This window comes from Oncorhynchus masou, unplaced genomic scaffold, assembly GCF_036934945.1.
Source record: "Oncorhynchus masou masou isolate Uvic2021 unplaced genomic scaffold, UVic_Omas_1.1 unplaced_scaffold_1603, whole genome shotgun sequence".
NCBI classification, from domain to species: Eukaryota; Metazoa; Chordata; class Actinopteri; order Salmoniformes; family Salmonidae; genus Oncorhynchus; species Oncorhynchus masou.
In genome coordinates, this window is record NW_027006117.1 from 1 (window position 1) to 22,844 (window position 22,844).

At 47.7% G+C, this 22,844-nt stretch overlaps 1 pseudogene; it reads left to right on the plus strand.

The window, feature by feature from the left end:
• Positions 1-3,215: 3,215 nt before the first annotated feature.
• LOC135531494 (von Willebrand factor A domain-containing protein 7-like) lies at positions 3,216-22,184 on the plus strand (annotated as a pseudogene).
• Positions 22,185-22,844: the final 660 nt, after the last annotated feature.

Consider the following 22,844-nt stretch of genomic DNA (forward strand, 5'->3'; position numbering starts at 1 on the left):
ACTGCCTGTCCTGAACCACCGGTCCTGAACTACTGCCTGTCCTGAACCAATGCCTGACCTGAACCACTGCCTGTCCTGAACCACCGCCTGTCCTGAACCACTGCCTGTCCTGAACCACCGCCTGACCTGAACCACCGCCTGTCCTGAACCACCGCCTGTCCTGAACCACCGCCTGTCCTGAACCACCGCCTGTCCTGAACCACCGCCTGTCCTGAACCACCGCCTGTCCTGAACCACCGCCTGTCCTGAACCACCGCCTGTCCTGAACCACCGCCTGTCCTGAACCACCGCCTGTCCTGAACCACCGCCTGTCCTGAACCACCGCCTGTCCTGAACAAACGCCTGTCCTGAACCAACGCCTGACCTGAACCACTGCCTGTCCTGAACCACCGCCTGACCTGAACCACCGCCTGTCCTGAACCACCGCCTGTCCTGAACCAACGCCTGTCCTGAACCAACGCCTGTCCTGAACCAACGCCTGTCCTGAACCACTGCCTGTCCTGAACCACCGCCTGTCCTGGAACCACCGCCTGTCCTGAACTACTGCCTGTCCTGAACCAACGCCTGACCTGAACCACCGCCTGTCCTGAACCACCGCCTGTCCTGAACCACCGCCTGTCCTGAACCAACGCCTGACCTGAACCACTGCCTGTCCTGAACCACCGCCTGACCTGAACCACCGCCTGTCCTGAACCACCGCCTGTCCTGAACCACCGCCTGTCCTGAACCACCGCCTGACCTGAACCAACGCCTGACCTGAACCACTGCCTCCTGAACCACCGCCTGACCTGAACCACCGCCTGTCCTGAACCACCGCCTGTCCTGAACCACCGCCTGTCCTGAACCAACGCCTGTCCTGAACCAACGCCTGACCTGAACCACCGCCTGTCCTGAACCACCGCCTGTCCTGAACCAACGCCTGTCCTGAACCAACGCCTGACCTGAACCACTGCCTGTCCTGAAACACCGCCTGTCCTGAACCACCGCCTGTCCTGAACCACCGCCTGTCCTGAACCACCGCCTGTCCTGAACCAACGCCTGACCTGAACCACTGCCTGTCCTGAACCACCGCCTGTCCTGAACCACCGCCTGTCCTGAACCACCGCCTGTCCTGAACCACCGCCTGTCCTGAACCAACGCCTGACCTGAACCACCGCCTGTCCTGAACCACCGCCTGTCCTGAACCACCGCCTGTCCTGAACCACCGCCTGTCCTGAACCACCGCCTGTCCTGAACCAACGCCTGACCTGAACCAACGCCTGACCTGAACCACCGCCTGTCCTGAACCACCGCCTGTCCTGAACCAACGCCTGACCTGAACCACCGCCTGTCCTGAACCACCGCCTGTCCTGAACCACCGCCTGTCCTGAACCACCGCCTGCCCTGAACCACCGCCTGTCCTGAACCACCGCCTGTCCTGAACCACCGCCTGTCCTGAACCACCGCCTGTCCTGAACCAACGCCTGACCTGAACCACTGCCTGTCCTGAACCACCGCCTGTCCTGAACCAACGCCTAACCTGAACCAACGCCTGTCCTGAACCAACGCCTGTCCTGAACCAACGCCTGTCCTGAACCAACGCCTGTCCTGAACCAACGCCTGTCCTGAACCAACGCCTGTCCTGAACCAACGCCTGTCCTGAACCAACGCCTGTCCTGAACCAACGCCTGTCCTGAACCACCGCCTGTCCTGAACCACCGCCTGTCCTGAACCACCGCCTGTCCTGAACCACCGCCTGTCCTGAACCACCGCCTGTCCTGAACCACCCACCGCCTGTCCTGAACCACCCACCGCCTGTCCTGAACCACCGCCTGTCCTGAACCACCGCCTGACCTGAACCACCGCCTGTCCTGAACCACCGCCTGTCCTGAACCATAGAGAATCATGTTACCATCTGAGAGGAAAAAATGAAAAAATATCTTTAATAAGTTTCCTTTCAAAGTAATCACCTTCTTTAACATCAATGGTCATCTCCTCAGACTTCCTGTGAAACTAGTACCATAAAACCATTCAGAATTCTTTCAAACCTCATTACTGATTTACAATCAAGAAAGATATTTAATGATTCTGCTTGGACAATCCCTCCAACAAAGTCTGAATACAGTATTTTGTGTGTGTATTTGTATTTATTATGGATCCCCATTGGCTGTTGCCAAGGCCCCATCTACTCTTCCTGGGGTCCAATCACAATTAAATGCAATAATATAATACAACACATTATTATGGACTTGGAGAACTCTGGTGGCATGTATTGTGGGGTATGTATGAGTGTTTGAGCTGAGCGCTTAAATAGACAGCTGGTGATTTCAACCTGTCAATACCTCTCACAAAGACAAGTGGTGGTGCAGTTCATCTCTACTCCACCATGAGCCAGGAGAGCTTGACATGTGTATTATCAATGCTGTCTCTCTGTGTACATCTAAGTGTCAGTCATGCTGCTCTGTTTGGTCCAATTGTAATGTGTCCATGTCCTTCTTGTGGCACTTGACTATATGACTGAGCAGTAGTCAAGGGGCTTACAGAACTAGGCCTGTAGGACTTGTCTTGTTGATAGCAATGTCAAGAAAGTTTAGTTTGTGAAATATTTAGAATTATCTTATTTCTTGCCACCCATTCTGAAACTGACTGAGGCTCTTTGTTAAGTGTGGCAGTCATTTCAGTCACTGTAGTAGCTGACATGTATAGTGTTGAGTCATCCACATATATAGACACACTGGCTTTACTCAATCGCCAGTAAAGATCCTGACCTATGTGTGTGTGTGAGTGAATGGCGCAGAGAGTGTGCAAAGCTGTCATCAAGGCAAAGGGTGGCTACTCAAGAATCCTCAAATATAAAATATATTTTGAATTGCTTAACACTTTTTTTGGTTATGTTTTATGTGTTATTTCATAGTTTTAATGTCTTCACTATTATTCTACAACATAGAAAAGAGTAAAAATAAAGGAAACCCTGGAATGAGTAGGTGTGTCCAGACTTTTGACTGGTAGTGTTGTTAATGATTTGTAGGTAATCTAGGTAATGATGTTGTTACCAGGTTAGGTTCAGGGTAGCCCTGCCCCTCATGGTCCACATTGATTGATTGACATCTGATAAGAAGATTGGATATGTTGTGGCCATGGAAAACCCTAGAAGTTAATGATTAGTGTGTACTGTAACACACAGACCTCACCCTCCTCCATCCCTGCCTGGCGGTACAGTCCAGTATATACAGGTGTACTGTTTCTTCCAGTGTTCCTCTACACTTTGGGTTACTGCTGCAACAGAGACAGGGAAAGAGGAAGAGATCCAACTACGCTCAAATAACCTGAGAAGGTATGGAAGCTTTGAGAAGGTTTCTTCACATAACTGGTGTTATTATATCACAAAACAATTCAGAGGTCTTCATTTTCATTTTGTGTACCATTATTTATGTCATTTAAATGGTAAATGGTTTTAGTTCTTAGATTATAATAAATTACGTTTTTTAAATTGTTTGTTTTAACAATTTTCTCAGTTTTTGGTGCTTTGTCAAAATATATTTTCTCAACATTTATCAGTTCAGTGGAAAGATTGAATAAATGAATTGAATACAGACAATCAATTAATGGTCATATTTGTACAATCCTGTCAATCTGTGTACACCCTGGGATGATATATATATATTTAAACCAAGAATGTATACAGATTGAGAGGGTTGTACATAATTCATACGACCATGATATATAGTATACATAGGATTCTACATATGACATACATTTCATCTCGGACAGAAAGCAGCAGTAAGGAGCAGAATTGTTCCATTTCCCACCAGCCTTTCAGTTCAATGTTCGCCCTTTAACACTCTGGGAACTAAAGGTATTCAGCTAAAGGATATCGAGTACAAACGGCCCTGGTTGAGTTCAGCCAAACACCATCTCTGAGGAGAACACTGTGGGGATAACAGCCTAGGAAGACACATCTCTGTATGCTCCTAGGTAATAGGAAATGCAGTATGTGCCAGGACAGGGCTAAGCACTGGTCTCTAATCAGTTTTGACAACGTCTAATTACATTTTACTGATGTATCATAAAGATGCTTCTGCATACTAACTACACCCTCAATATAGGACATGTTGTGTCGTGGCCAAGAGGTTTAACAACAGGGGCTGGGTCAGGGATTTTCTCTCTCTCTCTCTCTCTCTCTCTCTCATGCTCTCTCTCTCTCTCTCTTGCTCTCTCTCTATCGCCACTCACCCTCCATCCACCAGCCACCCCCCACTCCCCAAAGACTGATGATGTCACCGGTGCTGGGTGTGTCCTTCCTGGCCCTGGTCCTATCAGGAGGAGCCTGGGCGTTTGCTCCCATTGGGGCGGAGCCTCCACTCCACGTCAGCATCACGGAACGGCCGTGCTGCAGAAGGTCACAGAGGTGTGCCGAGCCATCGCCGAGACAGAGGGACGAGACTTCAACCCCACGGTAAGTGTATGTGTGTGTGTGTGTGTGTGTGTGTGTGTGTGTGTGTGTGTGTGTGTGTGTGTGTGTGTGTGTGCGTGTGCGTGTGTGTGTGTGTGGGGGGGGGTTGTGATTTGTGTGTAAATGTGTTCCTTGACAATTTAGTGTGAAAACATTGTGATTTGTTCGTAGATGTCAGCACCCCGTGTGTGTGTGTGTGGGGTGAAAGAGCAAGATTAAGAAAATAGAGTAGTGTGCTAGAATGTCTAACCTTTAACCTCTGACCTTTCCCTGTAGGGTAACTCTGCTGAGGAGCTGGTCCAGGCCTGCCTGGGACCCAAAGCAACAGGTGAAGTGTCAGCAGCTAAGTTCAAATCTGCCCTGAATGAGATCTACGTACAGAACGGACAGGTGGACAGAGACTTTATCAACAGGTTGGTGCTCCATTGATAGAGAATGAGGTTCCCTTATTATGTCAACAGGTTGGTGCTCCATTGATAGAGAATGAGGTTCCCTTATCATGTCAACAGGTTGGTGCTCCATTGATAGAGAATGAGGTTCACTTATTATGTCAACAGGTTGGTGCTCCATTGATAGAGAATGAGGTTCCCTTATTATGTCAACAGGTTGGTGCTCCATTGATAGAGAATGAGGTTCCCATGTCTTATCAACAGGTTGGTGCTCCATTGATAGAGAATGAGGTTCCCTTATCATGTCAACAGGTTGGTGCTCCATTGATAGAGAATGAGGTTCCCTTATCATGTCAACAGGTTGGTGCTCCATTGATAGAGAATGAGGTTCCCTTATCATGTCAACAGGTTGGTGCTCCATTGATAGAGAATGAGGTTCCCTTATCATGTCAACAGGTTGGTGCTCCATTGATAGAGAATGAGGTTCACTTATTATGTCAACAGGTTGGTGCTCCATTGATAGAGAATGAGGTTCCCTTATTATGTCAACAGGTTGGTGCTCCATTGATAGAGGATGAGGTTCCATTATTATGTAAAATGCTTGGAGTGCTTGAAAATAGCACAGTAATGCAACATGATTTTTATAAAAAATGTATTTAACTAGTTTAAAAAAAAAAGTAGTTTCCTTATCCAGCACATGTCACATGACCCTTCTTCTCGTGGGATCTAATTTATGAACTATATAAACAATTAATCATTGTCATTATTGTGCCAGTCCAAGTGAACATTTGGTATATCACTCCTACAGCCGTTTTCTATATAAAACCAATTGATCATAATTTTTATAATAACAGCCCAGCCCATCACTTCAACTCAGAGGCGTTTGCTGAGGGCCGGCGCCTTATAACCGACGGGGTGGCCAGCATCAAGGCCAACGTACAAAAGGAGAACTTCCAGGCTGCCAGAGAGACACTGGGGAGAGTACTACACACACTACAGGTAAGAGGAGAGACACTGGGGAGAGGACTACACACACTACAGGTAAGAGGAGAGACACTGGGGAGAGGACTGTACACACTACAGGTAGCTAGAGAGACACTGGGGAGAGGACTGTACACACTACAGGTAAGAGGAGAGAGACTGGGGAGAGGACTACACACACTACAGGTAAGAGGAGAGAGACACTGGGGAGAGTACTACACACACTACAGGTAAGAGGAGAGACACTGGGGAGAGGACTGTACACACTACAGGTAAGAGGAGAGACACTGGGGAGAGGACTGTACACACTACAGGTAAGAGGAGAGACACTGGGGAGAGGACTGTACACACTACAGGTAAGAGGAGAGACACTGGGGAGAGGACTGTACACACTACAGGTAAGAGGAGACACTGGGGAGAGGACTGTACACACTACAGGTAAGAGGAGAGACACTGGGGAGAGGACTGTACACACTACAGGTAAGAGGAGAGACACTGGGGAGAGGACTACACACACTACAGGTAGCTAGAGAGACACTGGGGAGAGTACTACACACACTACAGGTAAGAGGAGAGACACTGGGGAGAGGACTACACACACTACAGGTAGCTAGAGAGACACTGGGGAGAGGACTACACACACTACAGGTAGCTAGAGAGACACTGGGGAGAGTACTACACACACTACAGGTAAGAGGAGAGACACTGGGGAGAGGACTACACACACTACAGGTAAGAGGAGAGACACTGGGGAGAGGACTACACACACTACAGGTAAGAGGAGAGAGAGGGGGGTGAAAGAGGGAATATGCAAACATTTCTGGTAGCTAGAGAGACACTGGGGAGAGGACTGTACACACTACAGGTAGCTAGAGACACTGGGGAGAGGACTGTACACACTACAGGTAGCTAGAGACACTGGGGAGAGGACTGTACACACTACAGGTAAGAGGAGAGACACTGGGGAGAGGACTGTACACACTACAGGTAGCTAGAAAGGCACTGGGGATAGGACTGTACACAGTACAACTCTTTTCTAGTGCTCCTAAATGTTTTGTTGTGCTCCTAACTTGTGTATGGCGCTGTAGGTAGCCTCGCGGTTATAGTGTTGGGCGAGTAACCAAAATGTTGCTGGATCAAATCCTTGAGCTAAAAAGGTACAAATCTGTCTCTCTGCCCCTGAACAATGTTCCCCAGTAGGCCATCATTGTAATTAAACATTTGTTCTTAAGACTTGCCTAGTAAAATGAAAGTTTTTTTTTTCAAATAAATTAAGAATTAAAATAACAAATGTTTTTGTTGCACCAGTGTGATTAGAGACCTGTCTGCAGGTAAGGGGAGAGAGAAGGAGAGAGAGGAGAGGGAGAGGGAGAGAGAGGAGTGGAAGTGGGATAGGGAGGAGTGGGAGAGGGAGGAGAGAGAGGGAGAGGGAGAGAGGGGGAGTGAACGAGAGAGAACAAGGAAGAGGGAGGAGTGGGAGAGGGAGAGAGAGCGTGGGAGAGGGAGAGGAGTGGGAGAGGGAGGAGAGAGAGAGGGAGAGGGGGGAGTGGGAGAGGGAGGGAGAGGGAGTGGAAGTGGGATAGGGAGGAGTGGGAGAGGGAGGAGAGAGAGGGAGAGGGAGAGAGGAGAGTGGGAGAGGGAGAGAGAGAGAGGAGAAGAAGGAGAGAGAATGAGGGAAGAGGGAGGAGTGGGAGAGGGAGAGAGAGAGGAGTGGGAGAGGGAGGGAGAGAGTGGGAGGGAGGAGAGAGAGGGAGAGGGAGAGAGGGGAGTGGGGAGGGGAGGGAGAGGGAGTGGGAGAGGGAGGAGAGAGAGGAGAGGCGAGAGAGGGGGGGGAGTGGGAGGGGAGGGAGAGGAGTGGGAGAGGGAGGGAGAGGTGTGGGAGGGAGAGAGAGAGGGAGAGGGAGAGAGGGGGAGTGGGAGGGAGGGAGGAGTGGGGGAGAGGGAGGGAGAGGAGGAGTGGGAGAGGGAGGGAGAGGGAGGAGAGGGAGAGGGGGAGTGGGAGAGGGAGGGAGAGGAGTGGGAGAGGAGGAGAGAGGAGAGGGAGAAGGAAGTGGGAGAGGGAGAGGGGAGGAGAGAGTGGTGAGGGGAGAGGGAGGAGAGAGTGGTGAGCGAGAGGGAGAGGGAGGAGAGAGTGGAGAGAGAGAGGGAGGGAGAGAGTGGTGAGGGAGAGGGAGGGAGAGTGGTGAGGGAGAGGGAGGAGATTGTGGAGAGGGAGAGGGAGAGGGAGGGGAGTGGGAGAGGGAGGAGAGGGAGAGGGAGAGGGAGGAGAGAGTGGAGAGGGAGAGAGATGAGTGGGAAAGGGGTGGAAGGGAAGAGGGAGAAAGTCTGAACTTCCAGGAATGAAGGAGATCAGGTAAGGAATAAAAGTATTGAGGAAGATGGGGGGGGACATCTGTCTCACCTCATCTCTCATTTCATATTTCACCTTGGCTCAAGTGTTACCATCTGAACCCAGTTATCTTCTGTCTAGAGGTGTCTGTAAGAGGGAATTAGATAGATGGCTTTCCCTCAGACACAGACTTGGTATATAATACATGCTTGTGTTTTGTCAGGACTTCTACAGCCACAGTAACTGGGTGGACCTGGGATACACTGAACCCTACGCCAACCTGATCCGCCCGATCTCCCACTGGAAAACCTGGCAGGTAGGGAGGGCTTGAGTTAATGTAGCAACGAGGACAGCTAGGCATGGGATCCAACTGGACGGATGTAGGTAGGGCAGGGAAGGAGAGAGGGTGGTAGGGCAGGGAAGGAAGGAGGGAGGGGGTGGTAGGGGCAGGGAAGGAAGGGGGAAGGAGGGGGTGGTATTGCAGGAGGGAAGGAGGGAGGCGTGCTTGGAATGTTAGAGAAAAAGTACGATAGCAGATTAAAAAGGAGAGACGAAGAGAAAATCTGCTGCTACCTCTGGCTTCTTGCGAAAGTGAGGTCATTAATTGTTTACAGGGAGTCTAAAGGGCAGACAGAAAGGGACACAAACACATATAATCTCCTATGTTCAACAGAGCGAGATAAAGCTGAAGAGTCTGAGGAATTATGGGTAAGAGAAAGGACCACCACGCCCATTTAGGGTTTAGGAGAGTGTGTGTGTGTGTGGGGGGGGGTTAATGATTTGTGGTGGTAAATGATGTTCCTTGACAATTTAGTTAACTGTTATTTTATAAGAAAACATTGTGATTTGGTTCGGTAGATGTCAGCACCCCGACCTGCAGTGACTGTGTCAGTGGGGGGTTCTGTTCCAACTCCATCCTGCCTAACATCCTTAATGAGAAGAAACTCACCTCTGGGTACATGGGGATCTTCTCCGCAGCTAAGCCTAAAGGTATACACACACACACACACACACACACACACTACCTTCCCCAGATACCCACACACTCTCTGTATAACACCCATCATCACCTCTCCTCCCCCAGGTAAGTGTAGTCATGGCGGTGCAGCTGACCTGACCAGCTCTGAGGTTCCTCGCGGGGGCATCAGCAAGGATGAGCGCGATCTGACAACGTGGCCCTGCACACTGCTGCTGTCACCGTGGCAACGACCGGCAACCCTCCGGCTGCTGGACGACATCCGGGGGTAGCCGCCGGTGACAACAACTACCTACGGTGCGGAGAGGGTGGGAGGGGGGTGGAGAGGAGAGTGGTAGAGGGGGTGAAGGGGAGGAGAGGGGGTGAAGGGGAAGAGAGGGGTGAAGGAGAGGAGAGGGGGTAGAGGGGGTGAAGGGGGAGGAGAGGGGGTAAAGGGGAAGAGAGGGGTAGAGGGGGGTGAAGGAGAGGAGAGGGGTAGAGGAGAGAGGGGGTAGATGGGGGAGAAGGGGTGGAGAGGGGGTAGAGGGGGAGGTGGGGAGGAGAGAGGGGTAGAGGGGGTTGAAGGGGAGGAGAGGGAGTGAAGGGGAAGAGAGGGGTAGAGGGGGGAGTGAAGGGGGAGAGAGGGGTAGAGGGGGTTGAAGGGAGGAGAGGAGGTGAAGGGGAAGAGAGGGGAGAGGGGGTGAAGGGGAAGAGAGAGGGGTAGAGGGGTTGAAGGGGAGGAGAGGGGTAGAGGGGAAGAGAGGGGTAGAGGGGGTGAAGGGGAGGAGAGGGGTAGAGGGGGAGAAGGGCAGGAGTGGAGGGGAAGAGGGAAATACCCATGTTGAAGTTACTCACAATCTCTCTCTTATCTCTCTCTCCCACAGCTTCATGGGCATAGCGCGATCGGCAGTGGTTGCTTTTGTGATCGACACCACGGGGAGCATGAAGGATGACATCCTTGAAGCCAAGAGAGTCGTCAATGAGATCATCGACAGCAAAAAGGGAACACAGGACGAGCCCTCCCAGTACATCCTGGTCCCATTCAACGACCCAAGTAAGGCTGGCTTTACACTCCACCAAGCATTCTCCTTAGCAAAACATCACTGACAAACTCTGGCATTCACCGAAATGCCTGTGTGATGTGTGGTTAAGTCAGGAACTGGTTAGTGATCAGTGTGTGTTTGTGTGTGTGTGTAGAGTTCGGACCCCTGATAAGAACGACAAACCCTGATGTTATGAAAACAGAGATCGCTAAACTCAAAGCTGATGGGGGCGGAGACCTTCCTGAGATGTGCTTATCAGGTCTACAGGTACAGTGATTGACATGGCTATATTCCAATCAGCTTTCAGATATAGTCTCATTCCTTGTTTATAGTGCACCTGACAATAAATAAAGACACCTCTCTCTCTCTCTCTCTCTCTCTCTCTCTCTCTCTCTCTCTCTCTCTCTCTCTCTCTCTCTCTCTCTCTCTCTCTCTCTCTCTCTCTCTCTCTCTCTCTCTCTCTCTAGTTGGCTCTGACCGGTGCCCCTGCGTCGTCCCACATCTATGTTTTCACAGATGCCGTTGCCAAGGACATTGCGTTAAGGGACACCATCTTGGCCCTGATCAGGAGCACCAAGTCAACCGTGAGCACTTCCTCAAACACCTCCTCAAACACTTCCTGTTTTAGAAGAAACCATGTCCTGCAGTTCAGGATCTTATTAATTAGGGCACACAGTAGCAAAACACAGCAAAATGTTTTCCAACGGCAAACGAAAACAAGCCATTCTTATTGGACAAGTAGTCACTGCCTTTTTTCTTTCTTTCTTCGTTTGGTGCCTAATGAATACGACCAGGCAAACTCTCTCAAACACACCTATGTGTCTCTCCAGGTGTCTTTCTTCATGACTGGTGATGGTGCTGGTGCTAGAAGGAGGAGAAGTGGAGTAGAGTCCAGGGCAGCTACATTCGAGACCTACAAGGACCTGGCGCTGGCGTCTGGTGGTCAGGCCATTGGAGTCACCAAGGAAAATCTGCCCCAGGCCACTGACGTCATCATCGACTCCTCCACCTCCGCTCTGGTGAGTCAACACTGGTGGCCATTTTGATTTGGATCAGTAGTTGATTTGGAATAATTCAAAACTTAATCAATTAAAAAACACATGCTTTATAAATAATGCATTTTAGAAATGCCTAGACATAATTGTTATATCTATGAAAATTAAATCCTCCAAGTTACAAAAAACAAAACATACCATTTCTATCCTCCTCTCTCATTCTGTCCTCCTCCTCCTCCTCCTCCTCCTCCTCCTCCTCCTCAGGTGACAGTCCTACAGCGAGCGAGGAACCCAGGCAAAGCTGAGACATTCTCCTTCCTGCTGGACGAGTCTCTGAACAACATCACCATCTACATCACTGGAAAGTCCCTCACCTTCACCCTGAAGAACCCTGCAGGTGGGAACCTCCAACACCTACACACTGATCTAATATCAGTTTTCAGGTAAAGGTTCACCTAACTGAATAGGATGACATTTCCCCTAGACACTGATCTAATATCAGTTTTCAGGTAAAGGTTCACCTAACTGAATAGGATGACATTTCCCCTAGACACTGATCTATGGTTAGTTTTCTCTCCTTAATGGTTACAGTTGACCTGTTTTGCGTGTTTACGTATGTAGCGAGCTTAATGGTTTTAAAGCACAAAGCATATTTCAACAAGGTATCATGAACCAGGTATATCCCATTGACAGTATGTTTGACTGTCATCCTATTTGACTGTCACCCTCCTTGCCCCTACAGGTGTGACCCAGAAACAGAACGAGGCCAACGGGGAACTGGGGACTGTCCAGACGGTGGGAAACCTCTTCCGGGTCCGTCTGGCCTCCAACAAACAGACAGGATTATGGGAAATCAGCATGAACTCCAACCAGCCCTACACACTGAAGGTCACTGGTGAGTTACCATAGAGATACGTCTGTTCTATTAAATATGTGTGTTATGCTCACGCTCAACACTAGATGGCAGCCTAGATACACACAGAGCCCAGATCTGGGTTTAAATAATCCATTCAAATGTGTCACATGCACCAAATAAACTCAAAAAAAGAAATGTCAATTTTTCAGGACCCTGTCTTTCAAAGATAATTCGTAAAAATCCAAATAACTTCACAGATCTTCACTGTAAAGGGTTTAAGCACTTTTTCCCATGCTTGTTCAATGAACCATAAACAATTAATGAACATGCACCTGTGGAACGGTCGTTAAGACACTAACAGCTTACAGACGGTAGGCAATTAAGGTCACAGTTATGAAAATTTAGGACACTACAGAGGCCTTTCAACTGACTCAGAAGAAAGATGCCCAGGGTCCCTGCTCATCTGTGTGAACGTGCCTTAGGACTGCAGATGTGGCCAGGGCAATAAATTGCAATGCCCGTACTGTGAGACGCCTATGACAGCGCGACAGGGAGACAGGGCGGACAGCTGATCGTCATTGCAGTGGCAGACCACGTGTAACAACACTTGCACAGGATCGGTACATCACACCTGCAGAAACAGGATGGCAACAACAACTGCCCGAGTTACACCAGGAACACACAATCCCTCCATCAGTGCTCAGACTGTTCGTAATAGGCTGAGAGAGAATGGACTGAGGGCTTGTAGGTATGTTGTAAGGCAGGTCCAGACATCACATCACCGTCAGCAACGTCGCCTATGGGCACAAACCCATCGTCGCTGGACCAGACTGAGGACTGGCAAAAAGTGCTCTTCACTGATGAGTCACGGTTTTGTCTCACCAGGGATGATGGTCGGATTCACATCTATCTTCAAAGGAATGAGCATTACACCGAGGCCTGTACTCTGGAGCGGGATCGATTTGGAGTTGGTCTGGGGAGGTGTGTCACAGCATCATCGGACTGAGCTAGTTTTCATTGCAGGCAATCTCAACGCTGTGCGTTACAGGGAAGACATCCTCCCTCATGTGGTACCCTTCCTGCAGGCTCATCCTGACATGACCCTCCAGCATGATAATTTCACCAGCCATACTAGTCGTTCTTCGCGTGATTTCCTGCAAGACAGGAATGTCAGTGTTCTGCCATGGCCAGCGAAGAGCCGGGTCTCAATTCCATTGAGAAGTCTGGGACCTGTTGGATCGGAGGGTGAGGGCTTGGGCATTCCCCCCAGAAATGTCCGGGAACTTGCAGGTGCCTTAATGGAAGAGTGGGGTAACATCTCACAGCAAGTACTGGCAAATCTGGTGCAGTCCATGAGGAGGAGATGCACTGCAGTACTTAATGCAGCTGGTGGCCACACCAAATCCTGACAGTTCCTGTTGATTTTGACCCCCGCTTTGTTCAGGGACACATTGTTCCATTTCTGTTCCTCTGTGGAACTTGTTCAGTTTATGTTTCAGTTGTGGAGTCTTGATATCTTCATACAAATATTTACACATTAAGTTTGCTGACAATAAACACAGTTAACAGGGAGGACGTTTCTATTTTTGGAAGTTTACATACACATCAGCCAAATACGTTTAAACTCTGTTTTTCATAATTCCTGACATTTAATCCTAGCAAATAGTCCCTGTCTTTGGTCAGTTAGGATCACCACTTTATTATAAGAATGTGAAATATCTGAATAACAGTAGAGAAAATTATTTATTTCAGCTTTTATTTCTTTCATCACATATCCAGTGGGTCAGAAGTTTACATTCACTCAATGAGTATTTGGTAGCATTGCCTTTAAATTGTTTAACTTGGGTAGAACGTTTTGGGTAGCCTTATACAAGCTTACCAAAATAAGTTGGGTGAATTTTGGCCCATTCCTTCTGACAGAGCTGGTGTAACTTAATCAGGATTGTAGGCCTCCTTGCTCACACACGCTTTTTCAGTTCTGCCCACATTTTCTATAGGATGGAGGTCAGGGCTTTGTGATGGCAACTCCAATAACTTGACTTTGTTGTCCTTAAGCCATTTTGCCACAACTTTGGAAGTATGCTTGGTGTCATTGTCCATTTGGAAGACCCATTTGTGACCAAGCTTTAACTTCCCGACTAATGTCTTGAGATGTTGCTTCCATATAGCCACATAATTTTCCGGCCTCATGATGCCATCTATTTTCCTCGTGATGCCATCTATTTTGTGAAGTGCACCAGTACCTCCTGCAGTAAAGCACCCCCACAACATGATGCTGCCACCTCCGTGCTTTACGGTTGGGATGGTGTTCTTCGGCTTGCAAGAATCAACTTTTTTCCTCCAAACATAACGATGGTCATTATGGCCAAACAGTTCGATTTTTGTTTCATCAGACCAGAAGATATTTCTCCAAAAAGTATGATTTTTGTCCCCATGTGCAGTTGCAAACCATAGTCTGCCTTTTTTATGGCGTTTTTTGAGCAGTGGCTTCTTCCTTGCTGAGCGGCCTTTCAGGTTATATCAATATAGAACTTGTTTTACTGTGGATATAGATACTTTTGTACCTGTTTTCTCCAGCATCTTCATGGTCCCATGGTGGTCTGCGTGGTCCCATGGTGTTTATACTTGCGTACTATTGTTTGTACAGATGAACGTGGTACCTTCAGGCATTTGGAAATTGCTCACAAGGATGAACCAGACTTGTGGATGTCTAGAATTGTTTTTCTGAGGTCTTGGCTGATTTCTTTTGATTTTCCCATAATGTCAAGCAAAGAGGTGCTGAGTTTGAAGGTAGGCTTTGAAATACATCCACAGGTACACCTCCAAATGACTCAAATGATGTCAGTTAGCCGATCAGAAGCTTCTAGAGAGAGCCATGACATATTTTTCTGGAATTTTCCAAGCTGTTTAAAGGCATAGTTAACTTAGTGTCAACTTCTGACCCACTGGAAATGTGATACAGTGAATTATAAGTGAAAAAAAATCTGTCTGTAAACAATTGTTGGAAAATGACTTGTGTCATGCACAAAGTAGATAACCAACTTGCCAAATCTATAGTTTGTTAACAAGAAATTTGTGGAGTGGTTAAAAAATGAGTTTTAGTGACTCCAACCTAAGTGTATGTACACTTCAGACTTCAAATGTATGCTATGTTTGATATAGTTACATAAGACAGAAGATTTCTTAATGCAAAAACATAAAAGGAGGATGGATGTTTGGTCGTGGTGGATGGGTGGGTGTATTACGCAAACGTCTAGCATCCCAAAGGTTGCTTGTTAATAACTCACCAGAACAATTTGAGCAACTTGAGTGTGTGTGTGTGTGTGTGTGTGTGTGTGTGTGTGTGTGTGTGTGTGTGTGTGTGTGTGTGTGTGTGTGTGTGTGTGTGTGTGTGTGTGTGTGTGTGTGTGTGTGTGTGTGTGTGTGTGTGTGTGTCCAGGTCAGAGTACCATTGCCTTCATTTATGACTTTGTGGAGACTTTCGAGGACCTCACCCAGGATACGCCCTCATCTCTGGCCGTCCAAAAGCAGGTAAAACACTACAACATCCTCTTAAAATCATTACCATATCAAGCAGGTAATCTGTCATTCACAATTTTACTAAGGCGACATCATCTACATGAATGCAGCTGCCACTTCATTACAGCCGTTAGAGGCAGATGATCATTGTGCATGTTGTTTGTCTCACCGGCGAGAGGTCTTGCACTCATCACTGTATTCTCTATCAGAAAGTAGGCTGGCCCTCTTTGATGTTGTGTGGGTCGAAACAATGCATTCTGTTCATTTATAAAGCCTACTTCATCAAAGTCATAAAAAGCAGTTAATTGTTATTTGTAATAATTGATCTGAACCTAGAACAGTTACATAGCCACATAAAATAATTTATCTCTTCTCTCTCTCTCTCTCTCTCTCTTTTTCTCTCCCTATCCCTACACTCGTCCTCTTCTCAATCTCCCTTTTCTCTCCCTATCCCTACACTCGTCCTCTTCTCAATCTCCCTTTTCTCTCCCTATCCCTACACTCGTCCTCCTCTCTCTCTCTCTCTCCCTCTCTTTCCCTCCTTTCCTCCTCTCTTTTCTCCTTCTCCCAGGTATGCCTGCCATGCTGTTGGTATCAGTGTTGGGCAGAAAGGGCCCAGCCTCTGTCAAGGTGGCCAACGTTGCCTTGGTGACCGTGTCAGGGTTAGAGGTTGTAGGCGGTACCCTGGAAGACATGGGCAACGGAGACTTCCTAGTTACGGTAACCAAGGTCCCTGCGGGGGAGTTTGTGGTGCTGTTGAACGGGACAGACGTGGTCTCCTCCACCGTGTTCCAGAGACAGTCCACCACTCAGATGTCCGTCTCCAAGGTTACCATCAAGGTAAGTTTACATTGAAAAACGCCTTTTATTTGTAAATCGTGAAGGAGTCTATACTGCATGTTGGGATAGTGTCAGACAAAAACCATGGTCATCGACAATTATAGACCATATCAGAAAGAAAAACGTGACTGACTATTACTCCCTAAACATGTAGTACTGTGGGTCTACTTACAAATTACAACATGGACTTTCTAAGCACAGAAATGTGTCTCTGTAAATGGGCCAACAAACAAACTGCACATTCAAAAAAGTGGACCTCACAACAACTACACAACAGATCTTGTTGTTCTTGTCTTCTCAGGCCGTGGTGGACAGAAGCATGGAGCCTGGTAAACCCTTCACCCTTCCCTTCACCGTCATGACCGACGCCACTGGAGGCAGCTACAAAATCAGTGCCAGAAACGACAGAGACTTCAAAATGAACGTCCCCATCAGGTAGGGATCAGGGCTGGAATATCCTGAGACTGGTCCCAGATCTGTTTGTATGGTCTTGCCCATTTCTGTGGTCATTGTTGCGTGACACATTGGTCGTAGAAGCAATTTAGGCACAAACAGATCTGGGACCAGGTTATCTGACTCAACATGACTAATTATTGTCCTCTCTTGGCATCACTTGTATTGACACTTAATGCTCACCCATTGCTGCTGCTAACTTAACAGCATCGCTGTGACCACCGGTGGAAACGCCACCGGTGACCTGACCATCACGGTGCCCGCCAACACACCCTCAGGAACAGACGTCACCCTGACCATCGAGGCTGTGGCCCCCGGGGCGTCCGACTCCAACTACGCCGTCCTGCGCCTCTCTGTCGTCACCAAGGTAACCTCATATACGTACAGATATATATAAATATATTATCCTGGACAAAAACAGATGCAACATGAAACAATATTGAAGAGTTACAGTTCATATAAGGAAATCAGTCAATTTAAATAAATTCATTAGGCCCTAATCTATGGATTTCACATGACTGGGAATACAGATATGCATCTGTTGGTCACAGATAACTTAGGGATGTGGATCAGAAAACCGGTCAGTATCTGGTGTGACCATCCATTTGCCTCAGGCAGAGTGACACATTTTCTTCGCATAGAGTTGATCAGGCTGTTGATTGTGGCCTGTAGAATTTCGTCCCACTCATCTTCAATGGCTGTCCAAAGTTACTGGATTTGGGGGGAACTGGAACACGCTATTGTACACGTCGATTCAGATCATCCCAAACATGCTCAATGGGTGACATGTCTGGTGAGTATGCAGGCAATAGAACTGCAACATTTTCAGCTTCCAGGAATTGTGTACAGATCCTTGTGACATGTGGCCGTGCATTATCATGCTGAAACATGAATGGCACGACAATGGGCCCCGGGATCTCGTCACGGTATCTCTGTACATTCAAATTGCCATTGATAAAAAATGCAATTGTGTTTGTTGTCCACAGCTTATGCCTGCCCATACCATAACCCCACCGCCACCATGGGGCACTCTATTCACAACGTTGATATCAGAAATTAGCTCGCACACATGACACCATACACATAGTTTGCGGTTGTGAGGCCAGTTGGACGTACTGCCAAATTCTCTAAAACAACATTATGGTACGGCTTATGGTAGATAAATTAACATTCAATTCTCTGGCAACATCTCTGATGGATATTCCTGCAGTCAGCATGCAGGAATATGTGTTGTATGACAAAACTGCCCATTTTAAAATAGCCTGTTATTGTCCCCAGCACATGGTGCACCTGTGTAATGATCAGGCTGTTTAATTGGCTTCTTTATATGCCACACCTGTCAGGTGGATGGATTACCTTGGCAAAAGAGAAATGCTCACTAACAGGGATGTAAAACAAATTTGAGAGAAATACACTTTTTGTTTTTATATTTCTGTAATTTTTTATTTCAGTTCACGAAATATGGGACTAACACCTTACATGTTGAGTTAATATGTTTGTTGTATAGAACCCTGTGTGTACATTCTAATGTGACATCACAATGAGTGTAGAAATGTAAGATAGTAGAGGTATAGATAAAGATACACTAGAGAACTGAGAGGCCTATATGGGCTGTCTCCACTCTATGGGCCGTCTCCACTATATGGGCCGTCTCCACTATATGGGGCGTCTCCACTCTATGGGCCGTCTCCACTATATGGGCTGTCTCCACTATATGGGGAGTCTCTACTATATGAGCTGTCTCCACTATATGGGGCGTCTCCACTATATGGGTTGTCTCCACTATATGGGGCGTCTCCACTATATGGGGCGTTCCACTATATGGGCCGTCTCCACTATATGAGCCGTCTCCACTATATGGGGCGTCTCCACTATATGGGGCGTCTCCACTATATGGGCTATCTCTACTATATGAGCTGTCTCCACTATATGGGTTGTCTCCACTATATGGGGCGTCTCCACTATATGGGGCGTCTCCACTATATGGGCCGTCTCCACTATATGAGCCGTCTCCACTATATGGGGCGTCTCCACTATATGGGCCGTCTCCACTATATGGGGCGTCTCCACTATATGGGCTATCTCTACTATATGGGCTGTCTCCACTATATGGGTTGTCTCCACTATATGGGGCGTCTCCACTATATGGGTTGTCTCCACTATATGGGCCGTCACCACTATATGGGTTGTCTCCACTATATGGGTTGTCTCCACTATATGGGCTGTCTCCACTATATGGGGCGTCTCCACTATATGGGTTGTCTCCACTATATGGGGCGTCTCCACTATATGGGTTGTCTCCACTATATGGGCCGTCTCCACTATATGGGGCGTCTCCACTATATGGGGCGTCTCCACTATATGGGCCGTCTCCACTATATGGGCCGTCTCCACTATATGGCCTGTCTCCACTTCCAAATAGCCTACTTTCCTCATCTCTTCTCCCTCATCATCATGATCACGGTCTCTCCTCTTTCTCTCTCTTTTTTCTTTCTCCTCCCTCTCAATTCAATTCAAGGGGCTTTATTGGCATGGGAAACATATGTTAACATTGACAAAGCAAGTGAAGTAATATAATATACAAAAGTGAAATAAACAATAAAAATGAAAGGTAAACATTACACTCACAGAAGTTCCAAAATAATAAAGACATTTCAAATGTCATATTATGTACTGTATGTTAAAGAGAGTGGGGCTTACGCTGTATCCCTGTCTCACCCCACGGCCCTTTGGAAAGAAATGTGTATGTTTTTTGCCTATTTTAACCGCACACTTGTTGTTTGTGTACATGGATTTTATAATGGCATATCTTTTTCCCCCAACACCACTTTCCATCAATTTGTATAGCAGACCCTCATGCCAAATTGAGTCAAAGGCTTTTTTTTTATCAACAAAACATGAGAAGACTTTGCCTTTGTTTTAGTTTGTTTGTTTGTCAATTAAGGTGTGTAGTGTGAATACGCGGTCTGTTGTACCGGGGTTGGGGTGCATGGGGTGGGCAGGTGGGGCATAGGTCTGATCTGAGGGGTCCTAAATGGGGTGTGGACATGGTTGGCTTGTGGGGGTGTTGATTGGTTGGGGTGGTTGGGGTGGTTGGGGTGGGGGTGTGTATGTGGCTGGTGGTGTTGTGGTCTGGATGTTGGTCCTCTCGGCATGTGTCCTCTATGTGTACTTCCGGGGGGGTCCAACAGGTCTAGGAGTGTGTCTCGTTGGTCTGGGTGGGGCGTTCTCAGGTCAATTGTGCCTGTGTGTATTATTATGTGGCTAGGTGAACATAGTTGGTCCTCAGACAGAAGGTCTAGGGCGTGCTGGGTGTTTGGACACCAGAGTTTAGAGACTGTGTGTTTGGAAAAAGTTTATTTTCTTCTATAAATTTCCCATTTGAGTCCATAAGGTATACAATCTGTGTCTTGTGTATGTCCTCAGTGGGTGTGGGGGGGTTTGTCAGGAGGGCTATCAGGGTGGCAGACAGGGGGGGTGCTCAGAGGGGTGAGATCCCCTTGGCTTGGGGTTCTTCATTTGTCTGTTCTGCTGTGATGTCGACGCTATGTTCAGGGTCTGGGGTGGACTGTCCTGCTGTGATGTCGACGCTATGGTCAGGGTCTGGGGTGGACTGTTCTGCTGTGGTGTCTTGACTTTTGTCGGGAGCTGAGGTGGGCTGTTCTGCTGGCTTCTCTGAGGTGGTGGCCACCTCTCCAGTGGGTTGTTCTCTGTCACCCGCCATCCTCCTCACCCCCTCCTCCAGCAGTCTGATCCTCTCCTCTAGTGCTCTGTTCTTCTCCTGCTCTTGCTTTTTGTATTGTTGAAGTTGTCTCACCACAGTCCAGAGTGCAGATACGTATCTCTCCACCTCCATCTCTCCGGGTCTGATTAAGGGGTGTTGTTGTGCTGGACTGTTGTTTGGGTCTGTGCTGACTGGAGTGTAAACCCTTGCTGTTCCAGCTCCATCTGTCTTACCTCCAGCTGGGTGAATGTATCCTTCGTGTCAGTGAGGGAGTAGTACTCTGTGCTGGAAGGTTGACCTTCCGCTTGGAGTTGCTCGTCTGTGGGGTTATATCATGAAGAAGTTTGGTCTGACCCGCTTGGGGTGGGGGAATCTCTCTCGAGGGATAGCTTCTCCTGCTGGGAAATTCTTTGATTAGGTGAAAGTCTGAAACTGTTTGGGGTTGACCTGTACCTGTTCCAGACTTATAGATATTTATATTAGCTGATTCAGAGTCCTCGCTGTCTAGAATCTTGATTTTTCACCCCTCATTAACACCCCTCCTCTTAACAGAGGGGTAGTGTGTTAGTGTAGCACTGTGCCATGCCAGGGTTTGTGTGGAAGATGAGGTTGCGGATGTTCCCATTTTTATAATAGTCAGCAAAAAAAGTGTCTCTTGATTTTCCACAAGGAGCTTCATTTTGGGATCTTTTCTTGCCTTTTCATTCTTTACATACACAGGGTACTGTATTTTAATTACATCTGAACAGCGGGAGGCAGCTTCTAAGGCCTCTCCATTTGGTTGGAGTAGACTGTTCGACTCTCCTGCCATTGTTGGGCTAAAGGGCATTGACACCTCTCACTCAATTTAGCATTCAGTCCTTATAAAGTAATGTAATGTATTTTTCTTCTTGCCTTTGGGAAATAAAATATAGCTTCAGACTAAACATTACTCACTCAGTTCCAGGTTTGATGGTGTTTCAGGTTTCTATTGTTTTCTAGAGTATTTGCTGTATAGCGTTGGAATAATAATCTTTGGTAGTTGTAATCCTTCCAGGTGATTCCGTAATTCCGTCCAAAATCAGGTTGTATGTTTTGAGTTTGATTTGGAGTGAAGGTTATGTTGTAGAGGGTAGCATCCTGTGTATGTTCCTGACAAAAAAATCCAAGTTTGTCTAACTCTAAATCTCTCTTTTTTTAAGAACATGCTGGAAAATGCAGGAGTTCATCTGATCATGACCTCTTTCCCTCTCGCTCTGTGTCGCCCCCGCCCCCCACCAAGGTGACAGATTTCACCCCTCCCCAGTGTGAGGTGGTCAGCGTCTCGGTGGTCGACTGCCCAGCTGACCCAGCAGCCTGCAGCTCCGCCTCCTGGCAGCTCTCTGCCAACCTGACCGATGGCGTCAATGGCACGGGCATTGCCAGCCTCACACACCGCCAGGGAGCGGGCAACCTTACCCACACGGACCTAAAGCAGATGGTTGTTGCAGCAGCGTTCAACGCTTCGTGCTGCTCTCTGACAGTGGAGCTGGTGGCAGTGGACAAAGCCATGAATGTCGGCAAGTGTCGGTTTTCCATCGTCCGCAACGCGGGACCGCCCTCCATCGCTCTGTCCCTCCCACTGTTGGTGTGTCTGCTGGTCTCTGCCTTCTTCACTACATCCCTCAGAGACTTACTTATCTGATCTAATGCTGCGTTAATAACCAAGTGTGAAGGTGGAAATTGCCCGTTGTGAAGTTGTAAATACCTGTTGGATTGATTCACGTGCTTTGAACTCGTTGAGAAACGCAAATTGGTCAACAAGCTACTTTAACCATGAACTAAAAGTACAGCTATCACGCTTTTAAACATATTAGAGTGTTCAAAAACCATTTTAATAATAAAGTTTTGTTGTTGCATCTAACTGCTGAACATGATGTTATTGAGTACATTTCCTTAGTAGGTGACGTTAGAGGTCAGCATGTGGGAGAAGACGTAGCTCAGGGATGATAGACTAGTAGTTACCAGTTGGAGGGACATTCAAGCTGATTTTCACAGTCGTATGTGGTAAATACCACCTTCCCACGTGGTTATGAACGCAGGGTAAGGCTCATGTATCGACTGCCTGACCAATGCTGCCTCTTGAAGTTAAAAGGTTATGCTCCAGGCGAGCTACATCGCAGACATTGCATTGCATCAACAATGGTTTGTGTAACAAAGACAACATTTAAATGAATGTCACTTTAAAAACTGCCAACAGTACTCTCTCTCTAAGCACTTTCTCAACATGTTATTTGCACTGTAAGATTGATGTTTAATTTTTGTATCATAATGTAAGTCTCCAGTTACATCTCAGTCATGAATAAAAAG